The sequence below is a fragment of the Erinaceus europaeus genome, chromosome 13 (genome assembly GCF_950295315.1).
Source record: "Erinaceus europaeus chromosome 13, mEriEur2.1, whole genome shotgun sequence".
NCBI lineage: Eukaryota > Metazoa > Chordata > Mammalia > Eulipotyphla > Erinaceidae > Erinaceus > Erinaceus europaeus.
In genome coordinates, this window is record NC_080174.1 from 100,424,828 (window position 1) to 100,443,657 (window position 18,830).

Here is an 18,830-nt window from a genome sequence, read left to right on the forward strand (position 1 = left end):
AGAGAGAGCAGGGGTGAGTCTTTCCTGGATGAGTCATGGTGTTGAGGGAGAGAAGGCACCACCCAGAAATGGCAGTGTTTATAGCTGTAGGTGGGGCCTTTGGCTATAAAAGTGGTGAACCTTTGGCATTTCTTCCCTTTCTTTGATTCCTTTCTCATGCCTTATTGCTGCGGAGAGAACTTCCAATACTATGTTGAACAGTTATGGTGATAATGGGCAGCCCTGTCTAGTCCCTGACCTGAAGGGGAATGTTTTCAGTTTCTGTCCATTGAGTATGATGTTGGCTGTAAGTTTGCTATATATGGATTCCACTATCTTGACAAATATCCCGTCTATTCCCATTTTTTGTAGAGTTTTGAGCATGAATGGGTGTTGGATTTTGTCAAAGGCTTTCTCTCCATCTACTGATAATCATGTGATTTTTGTTTTTGCTTTCATTGATGTGGTGAATGCTGTTGATTGACTTATTCATATTGAACTAGGCTTGCATTCCAGGAGTAAATCCTACTTGGTTGTGATGAACAATCATTTTGTTATACTGCTGTATCAGGTTGACTAGGATCTTGTTCAATGATTTAGCATCTATGTTCATCAGAGATATTGGTCTTGAGCTTTCCTTTTTTTGTTGTGTCCCTGTCTACTTTTGGAGCAGGGTGATGTTGTATTCACAGAAGGTGGAAGGATGTGTTCCTGTTTCTTCAATCTTTTGGAAGAGCTTTAAAAGTATAGATATGGGAGTCGGGTGGTGGCGCAGCGGGTTAAGCGCACGTGGCGCAAATCGCCAGGACCTGCGTAAGGATCCCAGTTTGAGCCCCCGGCTCTCCACCTGCAGGGGAGTCGCTTCACAAGCGGTGAAGCAGGTCTGCAGGTGTCTGTCTTTCTCTCCTCCTCTCTGTCTTCCTCTCCTCTCTCCATTTCTCTCTGTCCTATCCAACAACAACGATATTAATAACCACAACGTTAAACAACAAGGGCAACAAAAAAGGAAAAATAAATAAATAAAAAGTATAGGTATTAACTATTTCCTGAAGGTTTTGTAGAATTCATTTATAAAGCCATCTGGTCCTGGACTTTTGTTGTTGGGAAGATCTTAATAACTGTTTTCATTTCTTTGTCTGTGATTGGTGCATGTAGGTTTATAGTTCTTCCTAGTTCAGTTTTGGAAGTGTGTATGTTTCTAGGAATTTTCCATTTCTTACAGATTCTTTTTTAATTTTTATTTATTCATTTTTTTCACCAGAGCACTGTTCAGCTCTGGCTTATGGTGATGTGGGGGATTGAACCTGGGACTTCAAAGCCTCAGGTATGAGAGACTGTATAACCATTATGCTATCTACCCTCTGCCCTTCTTCCAGATTTATTTATCTTAAAAAGGAGACATTAACAAAACTGTAGGATAGAAGGGGTACAACTCCACACAACTCCCACCACCAGATCTCTATATCTCATCCCCTCCCCTGATACCTTTTCTATTCTTTTTCCCTCTGGGAGTATGGACCCAAGGTCATAGTGGGTTGTAGAGGGTGGAAGATCTGGCTTCTGGATTTGCTCCCTGCAGAACATGGGCATTGACTGGTCGATCCATACTCCCAGCCTGCCTCTCTCTTTCCCTAGTGGGGTGGGTCTCTGGGGAAGCAGAGATCCAGGACACACTAGTGGGCTCGTCTGTCCAGGGAAGTCTGGTAGGCATCCTGCTGGCATCTGGAACCTGGTGGCTGAAAAGAGAGTTAACATATAAAGCCAAACATATTGTTGAACAATCATGGACCTAAAGGCTGGAACAGTGCAGATGAATAGTTGGGGGGTACTCACTGCAGACTATTGTGTACTTTTGCTTTCAGGTATATATTTTGCACTAGTTTATAGATACGTGTGAACATATTCTCTATCTCAGAGGACCTGGTCTATATCTAGGTTTTGGGACTTTGTTAGGAAGTGAACCACCTGGAAAGGAATTAGAGAATACTATGAAAGGAACGGTCACACCCAAGTAATGAAGCTGAAGGGTTGTCATTTCACACCTGAAGTCTCTGAACACAGTATGACGTGAAGCATGCTGAGGTGGCACTCGCTGCGTTGGTTAGGTTGTGATCGGTGGATGCAATATTATTTGATATGAATTGAGAAAAGCATGCAGGAAAGTGCGCCCCACCCTAGGGTTCCAAAACTGGGGGAATATAGGCTCTATAGTGGAAATGTGAGGTTCCTGCTGTCTTAGGGTTCAAGAAGACAATGGATAGTTATTGTTATCATCACATTGTTTGGTCATTGGGTTAACTTTGAAAAGTCCCTTTGTTAGGATTTGCTGTACAATAACCAACATCTTGTATAAAGCTGTGCCACAGGTTGCTTCTGTTCTCCCTCATCTAGCTTTTGAGAGAGTCAACATATCAAACACTCAGCCTATGTATTATAAAGACTCAGTCTGTGTTTTAAAAAGTTTAAGACATACAATCAATTTTTCCCCTCTCATATTAGTTAATGATTTATATGACTACCATTTAATAGGGATGTACATAGACACCATTCTCACCACCAAAAGACTGTGTTCCCTCCCACCCCCATCCACCCCAGACCCCCCAGGAAGCCGAAGGTCCACCCTCCCCCCTCACTACAGGGTTTTTACTTTGGTGCCCTACCCTAGATTTAGTCAGATCCTGCTTTTAGTTTCCCTTTCTGTTCTTCTTTCTCAACTTCTGTTGATGAGTGGGATCATCCCCTACTCATCTTTATCTTTCTGACTTAGTTCACTTAAGTCCTTCTAGCTCCATCCAAGATGGGTCAGAGAAGTTGGGTTCATTGTTCTTAGTAGCTGCATAGTATTCCATTGTGTATATATACATTGTTCTTAGTAGCTGCATAGTATTCCATTGTGTATATATACCACAGCTTTCTCAGGTGCTGGGCACCTGGGTTGCTTCCAGGTTTTAGCTATTATGAATTGTGCTGCTATTAACATAGGTTTACACATATCTTTTTGGTTGGGTGTTATGGAGTCCTTGGAGTATATCCCCAGGAGAGGAATTACTGGGTCTTATGGAAGGTCCATGTCTAGCTTGTGAGAGTTCTCCAGACTGGTCTACACAGAGGCTGGACCAATTTACATTCCCACCAGCAGTGCAGAATGGTTCCTCTGTCTCCACAGCCTCTCCAGCATTTGTAGCTGCTGTCCTTTTTGATGTATGCCATTCTCACAGGAGTGAGGTGGTATCTCAGTGTTGTCTTGATTTGCATTTCTCTGACAATCAGCGACCTGGAGAAGTTTTTCATGTTTGTTAGCCTTTTGGATCTCCTCTGATGTGAATGTTTTGTTCATATCCTCTGCCCATTTTTGGATGGGGTCACTTGCTTTTTTGGTGCTAAGTTTGCTGAGCTCTTTGTATATTTTACTGATTAGTCTCTTGTCTGATGTATGGCATGTGAAGATCTCCCATTCTGTGAGGGGTGATAGTTTCTTTGGCTGTACAGAAGCTTCCAAATTCTTAAGCTAGTGGCATGTAGTTTGTAGAAGGTTCGCTTAATTTTTTTGATTTCTGTGGTGTCTGTTGTGCTATCTCCTCTATCATTTACAATTCTATATCTTTTCTGTCTTCAAGCCCATCTCCCTTTTTCTAGTGAGTCTAAGGGTTTGACAATTTTTTTTTTCTTTTTTTTTTTTTTTTTCCTCCAGGGTTATTGCTGGGCTCGGTGCCTGCACCATGAATTCACCGCTCCTGGAGGCCATTTTTTTTTCCCTTTTTGTTGCCCTAGTTGTTGCAGCCTCATTGCGGTTATTATTGCCATTGTTGACGTTGCTTTGTTGTTGGATAGGACAGAGAGAAATGGAGAGAGGAGGGGAAGACAGAGAGAGAGGGGAGAGAAAGATAGACACCTGCAGACCTGCTTCACCGCCTGTGAAGCGACTCCCCTGCAGGTGGGGAGCCGGGGGCTCGAACCGGGATCCTTACGCCGGTCCCTGTGCTTTGTGCCACATGCGCTTAACCCACTGCGCCACCGCCCGACTCCTTTGTTTAATTTTTCAAAGAACCAACATTTGGCTTCATTGATCTTTTGTATGGTTCTCTTATTTTCCATGTTGTTTAGTTCAGCTCTAATTTTTGCCACTTCGGTCCCTCTGGATGCCTTAGGGTTCCTTTGTTCTTCTTCTAAGTCTTTGAGGCGTGCAGTGTAGTCCTTCACTTGAGCTTTTTCTTGTTCTGTAATGAGTGCTAGTATAGTTATGAGTTTCCCTCTAAGTACTGCTTTAGTTGTGTACCAAATATCTTGGTAGCCTGTGTCTTCATTTTCATTTGTTTCTAGAAACATTTGAATTTCTTGCTTGAGTTCCTCTTTGACTGGGTGGTTATTCAGCAGTATGTTGTTGAGTTTATAAATTTTGTGACTTTTAGTAATTTTATGTTTGTTGTTGAGTGTTAGCTTTACTCCACTGTGGTCTGAGAAGATGCTTGGGATGATTTTAGTGCTCTTGAATTTGTTGATACTGTCTTTGTAGCCTAACATGTGGTCTATCCTGGAGGATGCGCCGTGTGGATTTGAAAAGAATGCGTATTCCAGCTTCTTGTGGTGAAGAACTCTGAGCTGGTAGGTGACTCATCCAGTGAGCATCCAGGTTACCAAAAGTAAGGAGCCAGGTTTGAAACTTCAGCCACCATATGAGTGCCTGCAGGGTGGAAGCTTCTAGAGCAGTGCTACTACTCTCTTACTTTCTATTTCACTCTCTCTCTCACCCTCTATCAAAAAGAAAGAAAACAAACAACAACAAAAAGTGCTGGGAGCAGTGGAGTCATATAGACACTGAGCTCCAAGTGATAACCCTGATGGCTGTGTATTTTAAGTTATGTTTCAAAAGCTTTCAAAGATTTCCATAACATCACAAGACAATTCTGGTCCTGGAACAGAGCTCAGTATAGAGAGCATGCTTTGCCCAAAACTACCTCCAAAACAAACAAACAAACCCCCTCCCTCTAAAAAAAAAAAAAGCAAAATAAATAGCAGAGTATTTCCATGTGCCAATCTATTCTTTTTTACTTTTTAAATTTATTTTGCTTTAAGAGAGAAACCAGAACAAGGTTCCAGAGGATTGTTCCTGAATATGAGGTGCCGAGCCATTTCCCTGATCCCTCGGTCTGCTTCTTAAAAAAGATCCATTTCACATATTGGATAGATAACATAAACGTTACCATAATGTCAATAATGAGTCATCATTCATTTGGGAGATTTAAAGTTTTCTTCCAAAAATGCAGTAATGGCTTCTTCATCTGCTGATTGGAGCAGCTTCTGAATTGGTTGATCCAGGCACTTCTCCCCACATAAAAAAATCCTAGAATAAAAGAGAATTATGACACAAATACAGTTGCTGGGAGTAAAGGAGAAATCAAGAAGAGAGTTAAGTGTATACTTATTTTGCTTCTTTAAAGACATGAGTTCATATCAAAAAAGGATTGCTATTAATGTGGTTACCCAATATAGCAGAGTCACTAAAGTGGGACTCTCAGTGTACTGGCTTTTAATATAAATAGAGTGATCCCACAGTGCTATGAGGAGCACTGGGGACAAGGGAGGAGCTCCATGGATGGTAGAGTGGTACTGTGGTCTCTTTAATCTTTCTGCTTTTCCCTCTGTGCCCCCCAAGAATCAACAGAATAAGAAAATTGACTAGGAGAGGGTTGCTGAGTGGTGAGATCATACAGGTGTGAGACCCCTAAGCCACACAGAAGTATGTAGATAGGTAAGTGAGTATAAAGAATAGGCTAGTAGGCAGTTGGTGGGAAGATCTAAACTTCACTAGGAGCACCAAGGGGCTCTCGGGCTGGAGGAATGATATCCTCATGTTTTCCCATTGTTTTTCCTTCTCTATTTATCTCTGTATTTATTCAATCAGGATACAGAGTAGAAAATAATAAGGTGGGTGGAGTGCACTGTAGTACTGTACATGTGTAAGGCCCTTGGTTAATTCCTCAGCTCAGCACAATAAATAAATAGATAATGCAAACAATATTCTTCATAAGAATGCACCTGTCTCAGGGAAGAGCCAGCTTGTTGGGGACCCTGAAACTTATAATGTCTGATCACTTATGTGATCCATTTCTTTCTTACTGGCAGCTATGTACTAAAAGCAGTTATGTTAGAAATTCTTTGTCATCTTTGTAGTTCTGTTTCCAGCTTCTTCAGTGTTTTGGCCACATCAGCGTAAACTCAGATAGCGGTCAACAGGGCCCTTTCGGCTAAAAGTAAGCCTGTCTTATTTGATAGCCCTGAATTATGCCTACATCATTGGCATAAGGTCAGAATTTGAAAAGTAAACAGAGAATCTGATATAATCACTAAAATGGAGATAACAAGTCTGATATAGAGCAGTTTACAGACTAAGAGTGAGGTCATTCTATTGTGTATGCCCTTAAGATGTTTATACTTGACATAGCTACATGCATACACAACCAATATGTCAAGAAAAGAGCTGCCAGTGCAGGACACACACAGGGCAGAATCTTTTTTTTTTTTTTTTTTGTCTCCAGGGTTATTGCTGAGCGCAGTGCCTACACTATGAATCCACTTCTCCTGAAGGCTATTTTTTCCCTTTTGTTGCCCTTGTTGTTTATCATTGTTGTTATTGTTGTTGGATAGTTCAGAGAAATGGAGAGAGGAGGGGAAGACAGAGACAGGGAGAGAAAGATATACACACTTGTAGGCCTGCTTCACCTCTTCTGAAGTGACATTCCTGCAGGTGGGGAGCTCAAACCGGGATCCCAATACCCATCCGTGCGCTTCATGCCATGTGCTTCTAACCTGCTGCGCTACCAACTGGACCCCAAGAGTGTTTCTTCAGTAGTTCAAATTCCAATAAAAGCCAAATTATCAGTGGTCTGGGAGGAGGAGGTAGAGTGGATAAAGTACAGGATTCTCAGGCATGAGGTCCCAAGTTCAATCCCCAGTGATCCTTCCTGCTCGTATCTCTCTCCTTAATGAATAAATAAGGTCTTTAGAACAAAACAAAGGAAAACTATCTCTGAAGATGGGTAAGTTGCACAATGGAAGAACTCAGAGCTTCTAAATTGTAGTTCCTGAGTCCAATCCCAAGCACTGCATATGCTAGAGTGCTGCTTCTGTGCCCCTCTACCCCCTTCTGTAGTACATGTAGACCAATGAAAAGAAGCTACTCAGTGTCTTCAAAAAAAAGATTGTATAACTGTTCTCTCCTTTGCCTTGGTTCTAAATTTGTTGATTCTGGATTTTAAGTAGGCCTGGACTACTGTTGAGTCCAGTTACCAGCCTAAATACAGGTGCAGGTTGTCTGTTTCTTAAACAGAAAACACAACATAACATACGTTTCTTAAAAACATAATATAACATAACATAACTTTTTATTCATGAGAGAGAATGAGAGCATCATTCTGGTACATGCAATGCCAGGGATCAAACTCAGGATCTGAAGGCAGCTCAGGGGGTAAAGCACACGCTTTATATAGTATGTGGCTGGGGGTCTGATCCTCGACACTGCAAGTACACACCACAGGCAGGCAATGGGAGGGACTCCGTGCATAGAGGAGCAGTGCTTTGCATGTCTCCCTCTCTTTTTTTTTTAAATATTTATTTTATTTATTTATTCCCTTTTGTTGCCCTTGTTGTTTTATTGTTGTAGTTATTATTGTTGTTGTCGTTGTTGGATAGGACAGAGAGAAATGGAGAGAGGAGGGGAAGACAGAGAGGAGGAGAGAAAGATAGACACCTGCAGACCTGCTTCACCACCTGTGAAGCGACTCCTCTGCAGGTGGGGAGCCGGGGTTCGAACCGGGATCCTTATGCCGGTCCTTGTGCTTTGCGCCACCTGCGCTTAACCCGCTGCGCTACAGCCCGACTCCCATCTCCCTCTCTTAAAGGATACAGAATGGAGACTGGCGGGGAGGCTTCTAGCTGTCCCATGCAGGTGCAAGGTTCTGGGTGGGATTGATCCCCAGGCACAATATTTGAGAAAAATTTTTAAAAAGTCTTTGTATTACTTAAAAGATGTACAGTTAAGAGAACAATATTACCATGATTTTTTTCAAAAAAGCCAATCTGCAGCCAGTACTATATTATAATCTTAAATTTTATATCATCTGCAGCTAGTACTATATTATAATCTTATTTAAAAAGTGTTAAGAGATGGAGACAGTTGGAGTTGGGCAGTGGCACAGCCGGTTAAGCACACATGGCGCAAAGCTCAAGGACTAGCGGAAAGATCCTGGTTCGAGTCCCTGGCTCCCTACCTGCCCGGGAGTCCCTTCACAGGTGGTGAAGCAGGTCTGCAGGTGTCCGTCTTTCTCTCCCCCTCTATGTCTTCCCTTCCTCTCTCCATTTCTCTCTGTCCTATCCAACAACAACGACATTAATAACCACAACAATGTTAAGCAACAAGGGCAACAGAAAGGAAAAATAAATAAAAATAAAGAAAGAGTGGAAAAGAATAGAAAAGAAAAAAAAAGAAAGGGAGACAATGAGACCTTGGGAACAACAACAACAACAAAATAAAATAACCTATTTATACTCTAGAATTGCAGAATGGCTACGGCAATGGATCTGTCGGCATTAAGTCCTGAATTCAGTCCACAGCATTGCATGTGCCATAGTCATGCTCTGCTTCTCTTTTTTGTATTAATAAGTAACATTTTTTTTCCTTTTTAACTTCCTTTGTTTTAAAACTGCGGTTTCTGCCCGGTTCCTACCCAGCTCCAAGACTGGCTCCTGCCTGGCTCTGCCCAGCTCCTAGTGCAGCTCCCACCTGCCAGCGCACTGGCCATCTCATTGTGCACAGGCGGACTGCAGTCCCCCCAGGACTGTCCCAGCAGACACAAGAGCCCCAGGCGCCCCCTGCCCACCCCCACCGCACATGGAGCCCAGCCAGGCCCAAACCTTCCGGAAGGGGTGGGGGGGTAGGGGGGGCACTGAGAGTGGCCTCCCCGGACCAGCAGGTTGCAAAGTGCCAGACCCTCAGCCCAGACTCAATTCACAGCCCAGCACAGCTCCACATGGGTTCAAGCCAGCAGGCCTGGGGCACTTCTCTGAAACGCATGTCTCTTCCGAGAGAGACAGAGGCAGAGAAAACACTCCACTTCTAGAAATGCCAGGAGACCCCCAACCTGGACCCACACCCCGAGCCCCAGCCTTCACCCTAGTCTGGGAGCTTGGCTCGCCATGTTGCCCCAGGCCAAACTCGAAGTTCAAGATTCCAAACCATCTTCCCAGAGGACCTCATCGTGGACCACACTGAGAGGAAGGACAGCCAGCACACATTTCGGGTGGGGGGGCGCACGGAAAGTTCTCTGGGCTTGGCCGCTCCTGAAGCCACAGCAGGCTGGTGGGTTCCTGGGTCCCCTCCTGCCCGGGCGGTTGGGGTGGGCGGGAGGCACACTGTCCGGAATCCTCCTGCGCAGGAGGGTCCTCACCCTCGGGGTGCTGGGAGCTGCTGGCATGGACATGCTGGGGAAGCTCAGGGACCCAAGGACCCCTCTCCCGGCAGGAAGGAAAGGGAAGGCCAGCCTCCCAGACTCTCTGGCGGGGTCCCTGCGCTCCTGCTCCCAGAAGCCAAAAGCAGCTGGATCTGGGGGTGCACAGCCACCCTTCTAGGGTGTCCCTGCCTGGGGCACAGTGGGTTAAGTACACTGGCTCTCAAACTGCAGAGGGTTTGCTTCACAGGCAGTGAAGCAGGTCTGCAGGTGTCTTTCTCTCCCCCTGTTTTCTCCTCCTCTCTCCATTTCTCTCTGTCCTATCCAAGTACAAGGACATCAATAAGAACAATAATAACTACAACAATAAAATAACAAGGACAACAAAAGGGAGAATAAATATTTTAAAAATTAAAAAATAATTTTAAAATATTTTATTATCTTTATTTATTGGATAGTAACAGCAGAAATCAAAAGGGAAAGGGGAAGTAAAGAGGGAGAAGAGAGAGAGAGAGAGACCTGCAGCACTGCTTCACCATTCACAAAGCTTTTCCTCTGCAGGTGTGGTGGGGACTCAAATCCAAAATAAATTTTAAGAATCTAACTCAACTCATTTTGTGTTGATGGTGTTAGGGTTTCGAGACAGACTTAAGTTTGAATAAAATCTAGAGACAGGATGTAAAGTTCAAAATCTCAGAGCCAGAAAAAGAAATAGGGCTTTGCCCAGACCAACCCTGCTACCTGCAGGATGAGACTGCGTGAGAGGAGGACAAAGCAGTAGGAATATAATATCCATTTGGAATATAATATCCCACTGGAATATATAACCCTTTGGAATAGAACTAAAATAGGCCTACTAGCTATCTTCAAAATGGAGAACCCAAATCTTCATCTGCAATATTCCAGCCTTTAGGTTCATGATTGGTCAACAATTTGTTTGGCTCTTCTTTCAGCCACCAGGTTTCAGATGCTACCAAGATGCCTACTGGACTTCCCTGGACAGACGACTCCACCAATGTGTCCTGGAGCCCACTTCCCCAGAGCTCTGCCCCACTAGAGAAAGAGAAAGACAGGCTGAGAGTATGGATCCACTTGTAAACAACCATATTCAGCATGTAAGCAGTTACGGAATCCAGACCTATATTCTGCACACCATAATGTCCCTGAGTCCATACTCCCAGAGGGATAAAGAATAGGAAAGCCATTGGGAGGGGATGGCATGTGGAGTTCTGGTGGTGGGAACTGTACCCCTCTTATCCTATGGCCTTGTCAATGTTTCCTTTTTATAAATAAAACTTTAAAAGAGAATAGCATATATAGAGAGTTGTATACAAAAAAAATCAGTGGGAGCTTCTTTAAAAGCAAAAAAACAGGGGGGCAGGTGGTGGTGCACCTGGTTAAGTGCATACATCATAGTGCACAAGGACCTGGGTTCAAGCCCCTGGACCCCCACCAGCAGAGGGAAAACTTCACAAGTGGTGAAATGTAGCTATAGGTGTCTCCATCTCTTTCCCTTTCTATATGCTCCTCCCTTATCAATTTCTCTGTTTCTATATAATCAGTCAGTCAATCGAGACATAGATAATTTAAAAAAAAAGAGGCATCACATGCAGAGAAACTCCCCTCTCCCTCTAAGTTGACATTTGCAGAGCTTCTTCTGGCCTATACAAAGTGCTGGGTGAAGATTTTGCCTCTTATTTTGTATTTCCTTTCACCTATAAAGGAATGCAAATGGGAGGGTGGGGTAGGTGGGGGTGCACTGGGTTTAGTGCACATAGTATAAAAGCACAAAGACCCATGCTAGGATCTTGGTTGGAGGCCCTGGCTCCTCACCTGCAGAGAGACACTTCACAAGCAGAGAAACAGGTCTCTATCCCTCTCTATATACCCCCTCCCCTCTCAGTTTCTCTCTGTCTTAGCCAAAATAAATAAATAAATGAATCAATAAATATATGGCTGCCAGGACCAGTGGAATCATAGTGCTGGCCCTGAAACCTGGTGATAAGCCCAAAAGCAAAAAAAGAAAGAAAGGAAAAATAAACAAAGAAAGAAAAGCCAAGAGAAAAAAGGGGGGAGTCAGGCAGTGGTATACTTGGTTAAACACACAACAATGCACAGAGATAGTTTAAAAAGAAAAGGAAATTAAGGAAAGGAAAAAGTTAAGCTACTGAAAACAAGGCTTTCCAGAAGCAGTTTGTTTCCACTCATGTGCTCCGTAACAGGGGACCTCAAAAAAGAGCTTTCTTATTTCAAATGCCAATTTGATGTAGACTTCTATCATGTAAATTAATTTTCTATTATTATCTTTATTTTTATCACAATGTTACTCTATTATACCAGGGTTTCAAGGAAAGTTATTTTATGGTAAGCAGGCAGCCAGTCACCACCACACTCTGAATTGTTGTTGTTGTTATTATTGGATAGAGACACAGAAACTGAGAAGGGAGGGGGAGATAGAGAGGCAGAGAGACAGAGACACCTGCAGACTGCTTCACCACTCACAAAGCTTTCCCCCTGAAGGTGGGGACTGGGAGCTTGAACCGGGTCCCTATGCACTATAATGTGAGCACTCAACCAGGCACTCCACCACCTGGCCACCACGGTCTAAATTTAAGGATAACAAATAATAAGGGTAACATGGCACAGAATAACTGGCTCATCAGATGAGAACAAAAGGCAAGATCCACAAATTATCTTCTTCCTTGTGTGCCCTTTCAAGCTCCCCAGAGTGCTTCCTAATTTTTTGTTTGTTTGCTTTTTCTTTTCTACTTTTTATTTAATAGGACAGAGAGAAATAGAGAGAGGAGGGAGAGTCAGAGAGGGAGAGAGACAGAGAGATACCTGCAGACCTGCTTCACTGCTTGTGAAGCTTCCCCCCTGCAAGTGGGGAGCAGGGCCACAGAGCAGGGGCTCAAACCAGGGTCCTTGCACACAGTACTATGCACTTCACTGGGTGAACCAGCACCTGACTCCTATTATTCATTTTTGTTTGAAAATCAAAGTTGTATTTATTTCTGGGTCTCAAACCATAAGATGACTAATAAACTGACATTTATTTATCTAAACTTTTTTTTCATATAAATGACTTGAGGTAAAACATTTTCTTTTTTAGTAGATGCACTTCTATATTTATTAGTGAGAGTAAGAAGCAGGTCATCACTCTGGCATACATGGCATCTAGGATCAAGTTTCCTGCCAGCAAGTTCTATGCAGTGTTGCAAGCCACCTCCTACTGTTTCCATAGTTTCTAAACATCACCATAGGTTTATGTTAAAAAAAAAAGCAGAGAGTCTAGCTGTTACACAGTGGGTTAAACACAGGCAGCGCAAAGCACAAGAGTGGCATAAGGATCCAAGTTTGAGCCCGTGGTTCCCCACCTGTAGTGGGGATGCTTCACAGGCAGTGAAGCAGGTTCTGCAGGTGTCTCTCTTTCTCTCCTCACTCTGTCTTTCCCTCCTCTCTCCATTTCTCTCTGTCCTATCCAACAACAATGACATCAATAACAACAAATAACTACAAAAAAAGGGCAACAAATGGAAAATAAATATATATATAAAAAAGATTTTATAAAAAAACAAACTCATCTATTCTCCAGTCAGATCACCTTTGGAAACTAAAAACTAGGAAGGGTAGATGATAATTTCAGTGTGATAAATAAGTTGTCAATTTAAAATCCAAGGGGTTATATTTTTAATTTTTAAAAATATTTATTTATGTATTCTCTTTTGCTGCCCTTGTTTTTTGTTGTTATTATTATTGTTGTTGTTATTGATGTCATAGTTGTTGGATAGGACAGAGAGAAAGGGAGAGAGGAGGGGAAGACAGAGAGGGGGAGAGAAAGATAGACACCTACAGATCTGCTTCATTGCCTGTGGAGCGACTCCCCTGCAGGTGGGGAGCTGGGGGCACAAACCAGGATCCTTAAGCTGGTCCTTGGGTTTTGCTCTGCTTCTGCTTCACTCACTGTGCTACTGCCCGACTCCCCATTCTTAATGTTTTTTTTTTCACAGTTAAAAAAATTTTTTTTTGCCTCCAGGCTGGGTGCTGGCACTACATATCCACTGCTCCTGGTGGCTATTTTTTCCATTTTCCATTTTTATTTTTTATTATTGATTTTCCCATTTTTTGTCCTTGTTTTACTGTTGTTGTAGTTATTATTGTTGTTGTTGATGATCTCATCATTGTTGGATAGGACAGAGAGAAATGGAGAGAGGAGGGAAGACAGAGAGGGGGACAGAAAGAGAGACACCTGCAGACCTGCTTCACCGCCTGTGAAGCGACTCTCCTATAGGTGGGGAGCCGGAGGCTGGAACAGGAATCCTTCTGCCAGTCCTTGCACTTTGGGCCATGTGTGCTTAACCCACTGCGCTACCGCCCAACACCCACTCTTTTTTTTTCTTTATATGCTATTATTTTTCATTTAATTTGTTTGTTGATTACTAGAATACTGTTTAGTTCTGGCTGATATTGCTGCTGGGAACTGAACCTGGAACTTTGGAGCCTCAGGAGTGAAAGTCTTTTAGCAAAACCACTTAACTGTCTTCCCAGCTCCACCACATATCTTTTAGATGTTTTGATAGTATCAAGAGTTAAACTATAGTGGTATTAACTTGAGAATCATCTGTTTTTTAGGATTGCTTGATAGTGGTCCTTAAAAAATTAAATGTTTTCCCTCACAACTATATGCTTTCAATATTAATTAATTAATTAGAAGATTATATTACCTTTATACAACATGTTAAATTGTATTTCTCCTCTAAGAAATGTAAAATACAGGTGGGGTAGATGGCTTAATGGTTATGTAAAGAGACTCTCATGTCTGAGACACTAAAGTACCAGGTTAAATCTCCTGCAGCAGTATCATCCAGAACTGAGCAGTGCTCTGGTAAAAAAAAAATGGGATGAAAGAAAAAAAATATATATATATGGAAAATACTTTGTAAAACTCAGATTATACTTTGATACAATAAAGGAATCTGATTTTAACTGCAAAAAAAAAAAACATGAAACAAATTTCCAAGATGACAAATCAGTTGTCAGAATCCAATCCTGAAGATGTTGTGCTGTTATTTACATAACATGAGGTTCTGGTCTCTCTGGGTTTTCTTCTCTGATCTCTGAGAATTGGGCCACCTATTTCCTCTAGTCACAACCACAGATTTCCAGCTCACAGATCTGAATGTCATAAAGCATGTCTTTTTGGGACACTGGCTCAGAACCTCCATGCCCGGTACTTAGTGACCAACCCTACTGGTGCCCTTTGAGGTGAGCCACAGAAGAAGAGAGGGAGAGAGAAAGAGACACCAGCAGCACAGCTCCACCACTTGTGCAGGTGGGAACAGGGTCTTGAGCCCAGTAAACAGAGCATCTATTAGCATCTCTTAGGATGGTAAACGTCACATAAGCACCGCGTACAAGTAGCTCAATAAATATCTCCTAGGTATGCAAAAGTAAACTAGGCCCTTCAGTTCAAACATGCTGGTTTAATATTTCTAATTTTTTATTACTTTTATTTATTGGATAGAGGCAGCTAGAAGTCGAGAGGGTAAGGAGAGATAGAGAGGGAAAGAGACAGAGACACAAAGCTTTCCCCCTGCAGGTGGGGGATGGGGACTTGAACCACTCCTTGCACCTTGTAACATGTGCGCTCAACCAAGTGTGTCACCACCAGCCCCCTCCTTTTTCTGTTTTACCAGAGAACTGTTCAGTTCTGGCTTATGTTGGTGTGGGGTTTTGAACCTGGGACCTAGGAGCCTCAGGAATAAGTCTTTTTGCTGAACCATTATGCTATATGACCCTCTGAAGTTTTTATTAATATTTTTTTAAACATGCTGGTATGACTCACCATAGTGTCCAATGTCACAGCAGGTATGTATCACTAGATGAGAAGGTGACCACCTTCTCTCCGGCTCCACATGTGGGTGGGGCGGGGCACTCCTGGGGTCTGCAGTCCACAGACCTGGCAGCCATGCAGGTGCACTGGTGGCAGTTGGCCGTCCATGTGTCTCCAGGCTATGGGTCATGTCAGGTGGACACATGTTATTCAAGTGAGGGGTGACAGCAAGTGTGGACTCAAGCAAAGAGAAATGGGATACTCACCACTTTTTCTTCTCCCAGTGGACCACGGCACACTGTTAATATGAAGTTAATAAAATGGAGGTTACATCTGGCAACATGCAACAGGTTATTTGTGGATAATGATCAGGCAGCGATAGTGGCCAATGGCCTTGGCTTTCAGAGTCCCTGAGTATGTGCTCCCACAGGTGCATAAATGACACCCATCTACCAGGAAGAAACCATCCTAGTCAGCATGCATGAGCACATGTCTTATTTTAATTAATTTTCTTTTTATTTTTACCTCCAGGGTTATTGCTAGGGCTCTCTGCCTGCACTACAAATCCACTGCTCCTAGTGGCCATTTTTATTTGATAGAACAGAGAGACTGGGAGTATGGATCAACCCATGTCAAGGCCCATGTTCAGCGGGGAAGCAATTACAGAAGCCAGACCTTCCACCCTCTGCAACCCACAAGGACCCTGGATCCATACTCCCAGAGAGATAGAGAGTGGGAAGGCTATCAGGGGAGGGGGTGGGATGTGGAGATTAGGTTATGGGAATTGTACCCCTCTTATTCTATGGTTTTGTTAATGTCTCCTTTCTTAAATAAATAAAAAATAAAAAAAGAACAGAGAGACTGAGAGGAGAGGAAGAGACCAGCAGACCTGCCTCACTGCTTGTGAAGCTTCCCCCTGCAAGTGGGGAGCCAGGGGTTCAATCCCAGATCCTTCACTGGGTTCTTATACTTAGTACTATGTGCACTTAACCAGGTGTACTACTGCCCAGGCCCCTTTATTATTTTCCTTTATCTTTTTAAAAATCAGTTTTAAAAATATTTTTATTATTGAATAGAGACAGAGAAATTGAGGGGAGGGAGAGATAAAAAGGGAGAGAGAGATAGAGAGGCACCTGCAGCACTGGCAAAGCTTTCCCCATGCAGGTGGGGACCAGATCCATGTAAATTATAATGTGTGTGCTTAACCAGGTGCACCAACACCTGGCCCCTCATGTCTTATTTTTATACTTCCTTTTTTTCCACTTTATTTATTTATTTACTATTGGACAGAGAAAAAATGAGAAGGGAGAGGGAGGGAGATAGAGAGAGACAGAGACAGAGAGACACCTGCAGCCCTGCTTCACCACTTGTGAAGCTTCCCCCCTGCAGGTGGGGACCAGGGGCTTGGAGCCAGATCATTGTGCACTGTAATGTGTGTTTAACCAGGCGCACCACTGCCTGGCCCCCATGTCTTATTCTATAATTTTAAGTAAAGGGTAATTCTTGGTTGCTTCTGGGAGTGGTCACTAGATCTTCTAGCTACCACTTTTTACTGTTTTACAATCCAAATTCTGCCTCTGTAAACCTACAGGTCACCCAAGACTTCTTAAGGATCAGTTCCAAGGGCTTTCTCAGTTTTCAAATTCTGGGCAAGCAGTGAATTTTAAACACTTATGTTGAAACTGTCCTCTTTAGGGGGCCAGGCAGTGGTCCACCTGGTTAAGCACACACACTACTGTGCGCAAGGACCTGGGTTAAAGGCCCTGGTCTCCACCTGCAGGGAAAAGCTTTGTGAATGGTAAAGCAGGGCTGCAGGTGTCTGTCTTTTCTAACTAAATTCTGACCATACAAATGTGTCTTGCTACAATTCAGGGCTTAAAAAGGGGGGGATAAGTTACCTAGTTTTAAAAATATCACTGGGGGTCGGGCGGTGGCGCAGTGGGTTAAGCGCATGTGGCGCAATGCGCAGGGACCGGCGTAAGGATCCCGGTTCGAGCCCCCGGCTCCCCACCTGCAGGGGAGTCGCTTCACAGGCGGTGAAGCAGGTCTGCAGGTGTCTATCTTTCTCTCCCCTTCTCTGTCTTCCCCTCCTCTCTCCATTTCTCTCTGTCCTATCCAACAACGAATTGCATCAACAAGGGCAATAATAATAACCACAACGAAGCTACAACAAGGGCAACAAAAGGCGGAAAAAAAAATGGCCTCCAGGAGCGGTGGATTCATGGTGCAGGCTCCGAGCCCAGCAATAACCCTGGAGGAGGAAAAAAAATATATATATATATCACTGAGATTTTTTTTCAAGATTTTTGTCGATAGCATCTGATTTCATGAAGCAGTAGTTAAGCTGTATTTTCACTCAAGTCATGAAACCCACTTCTTTTGTCTGACTAGAAAACATAGGACTATAGATAACCCTGCTCAGCTCTGGCTGATGGTGGTGTGGGGGATTGAACCTGGGACCTGTGAGCCTCAAGCATGAGTCTCTTGGTATAACCATTATGCCATCTACCCCTGTCCACTTTTTCTTTTTTTACACCTTTTTTTTCGAAATTAAAAAAATTATTTATTTCCTTTTGTTGCCCTTGCTGTAGGACATATATATATATATAATATATATATATTATATATATATATTATACAAATATAATATATATATATATTTCCTCTGCTAGCAGATAGATAAGGAGAAATTGAGAGAGATGGGGAGATAGAGAGTGAGACAGACCAAGAGTCACCTGCAGACCTGCTTCACCACTCGTGAAGCTTCCCCTGCAGGTGGGGTCCTTGTTCATAGCAACATATGCACTCTACCACAGGCACCATCACCCAGCCCCTGAATACTGACTCTCTATCCTAGCATCCACAGCTCAGATTCCTGGAGTATACAGAGGTCAGAAGCAGCTCTAATAGCAATGGTAACTGAGTCTTAAGTATAAATGACAGTCCTGTGGTTACAGTGACATATGTATTAATGAAGGGGACCTCAAGGGACAGATACAGAGGGCACAGTATCCCTGTAGCACCCGAGATGGCAGGAATAAACTAGGACCTCAGGTCCACAGGTGAGATGCTCCACCCACCACGCCCACTCCTGGACCACAGCCCTGTTTTAAGGAGAGGCTTCCCGTGTTACATCCTTGATACTCTCACTTTCTGGGAGGGGCATTAACAGACCTTGTGTCTTCAGGTGTGCTACCCCTTAGAGCTGCTCAGGTCAGAGAATGGATAGGGAGAACCTGGGGAGTATAGACACTCCCTGGAGCACCACTGCCAGAACATGTTTCCCAAGCCAGTGGGGAAGAAAGGAAAGAATGGGGGAGTCTGGCAGTAGTGCAGCAGGTTAAGCACAGGTGGTACAAAGCTCAAGGATTAGTGTCAGGATCCCTGTTCCAGCCCCCAGATCCCTACCTGCTGGGGAGTCCCTTCCCAGGTGGTGAAGCAGGTCTGCAGGAGTCTATCTTTCCCTCCCCCTCTGTCTTCCCCTCCTCTCTCCATTTCTCTCTGTCCTATCTAACAACGATGATATCAACAACAATAGTAACTACAACAATAAAAAACAAGGACAACAAAAGGGA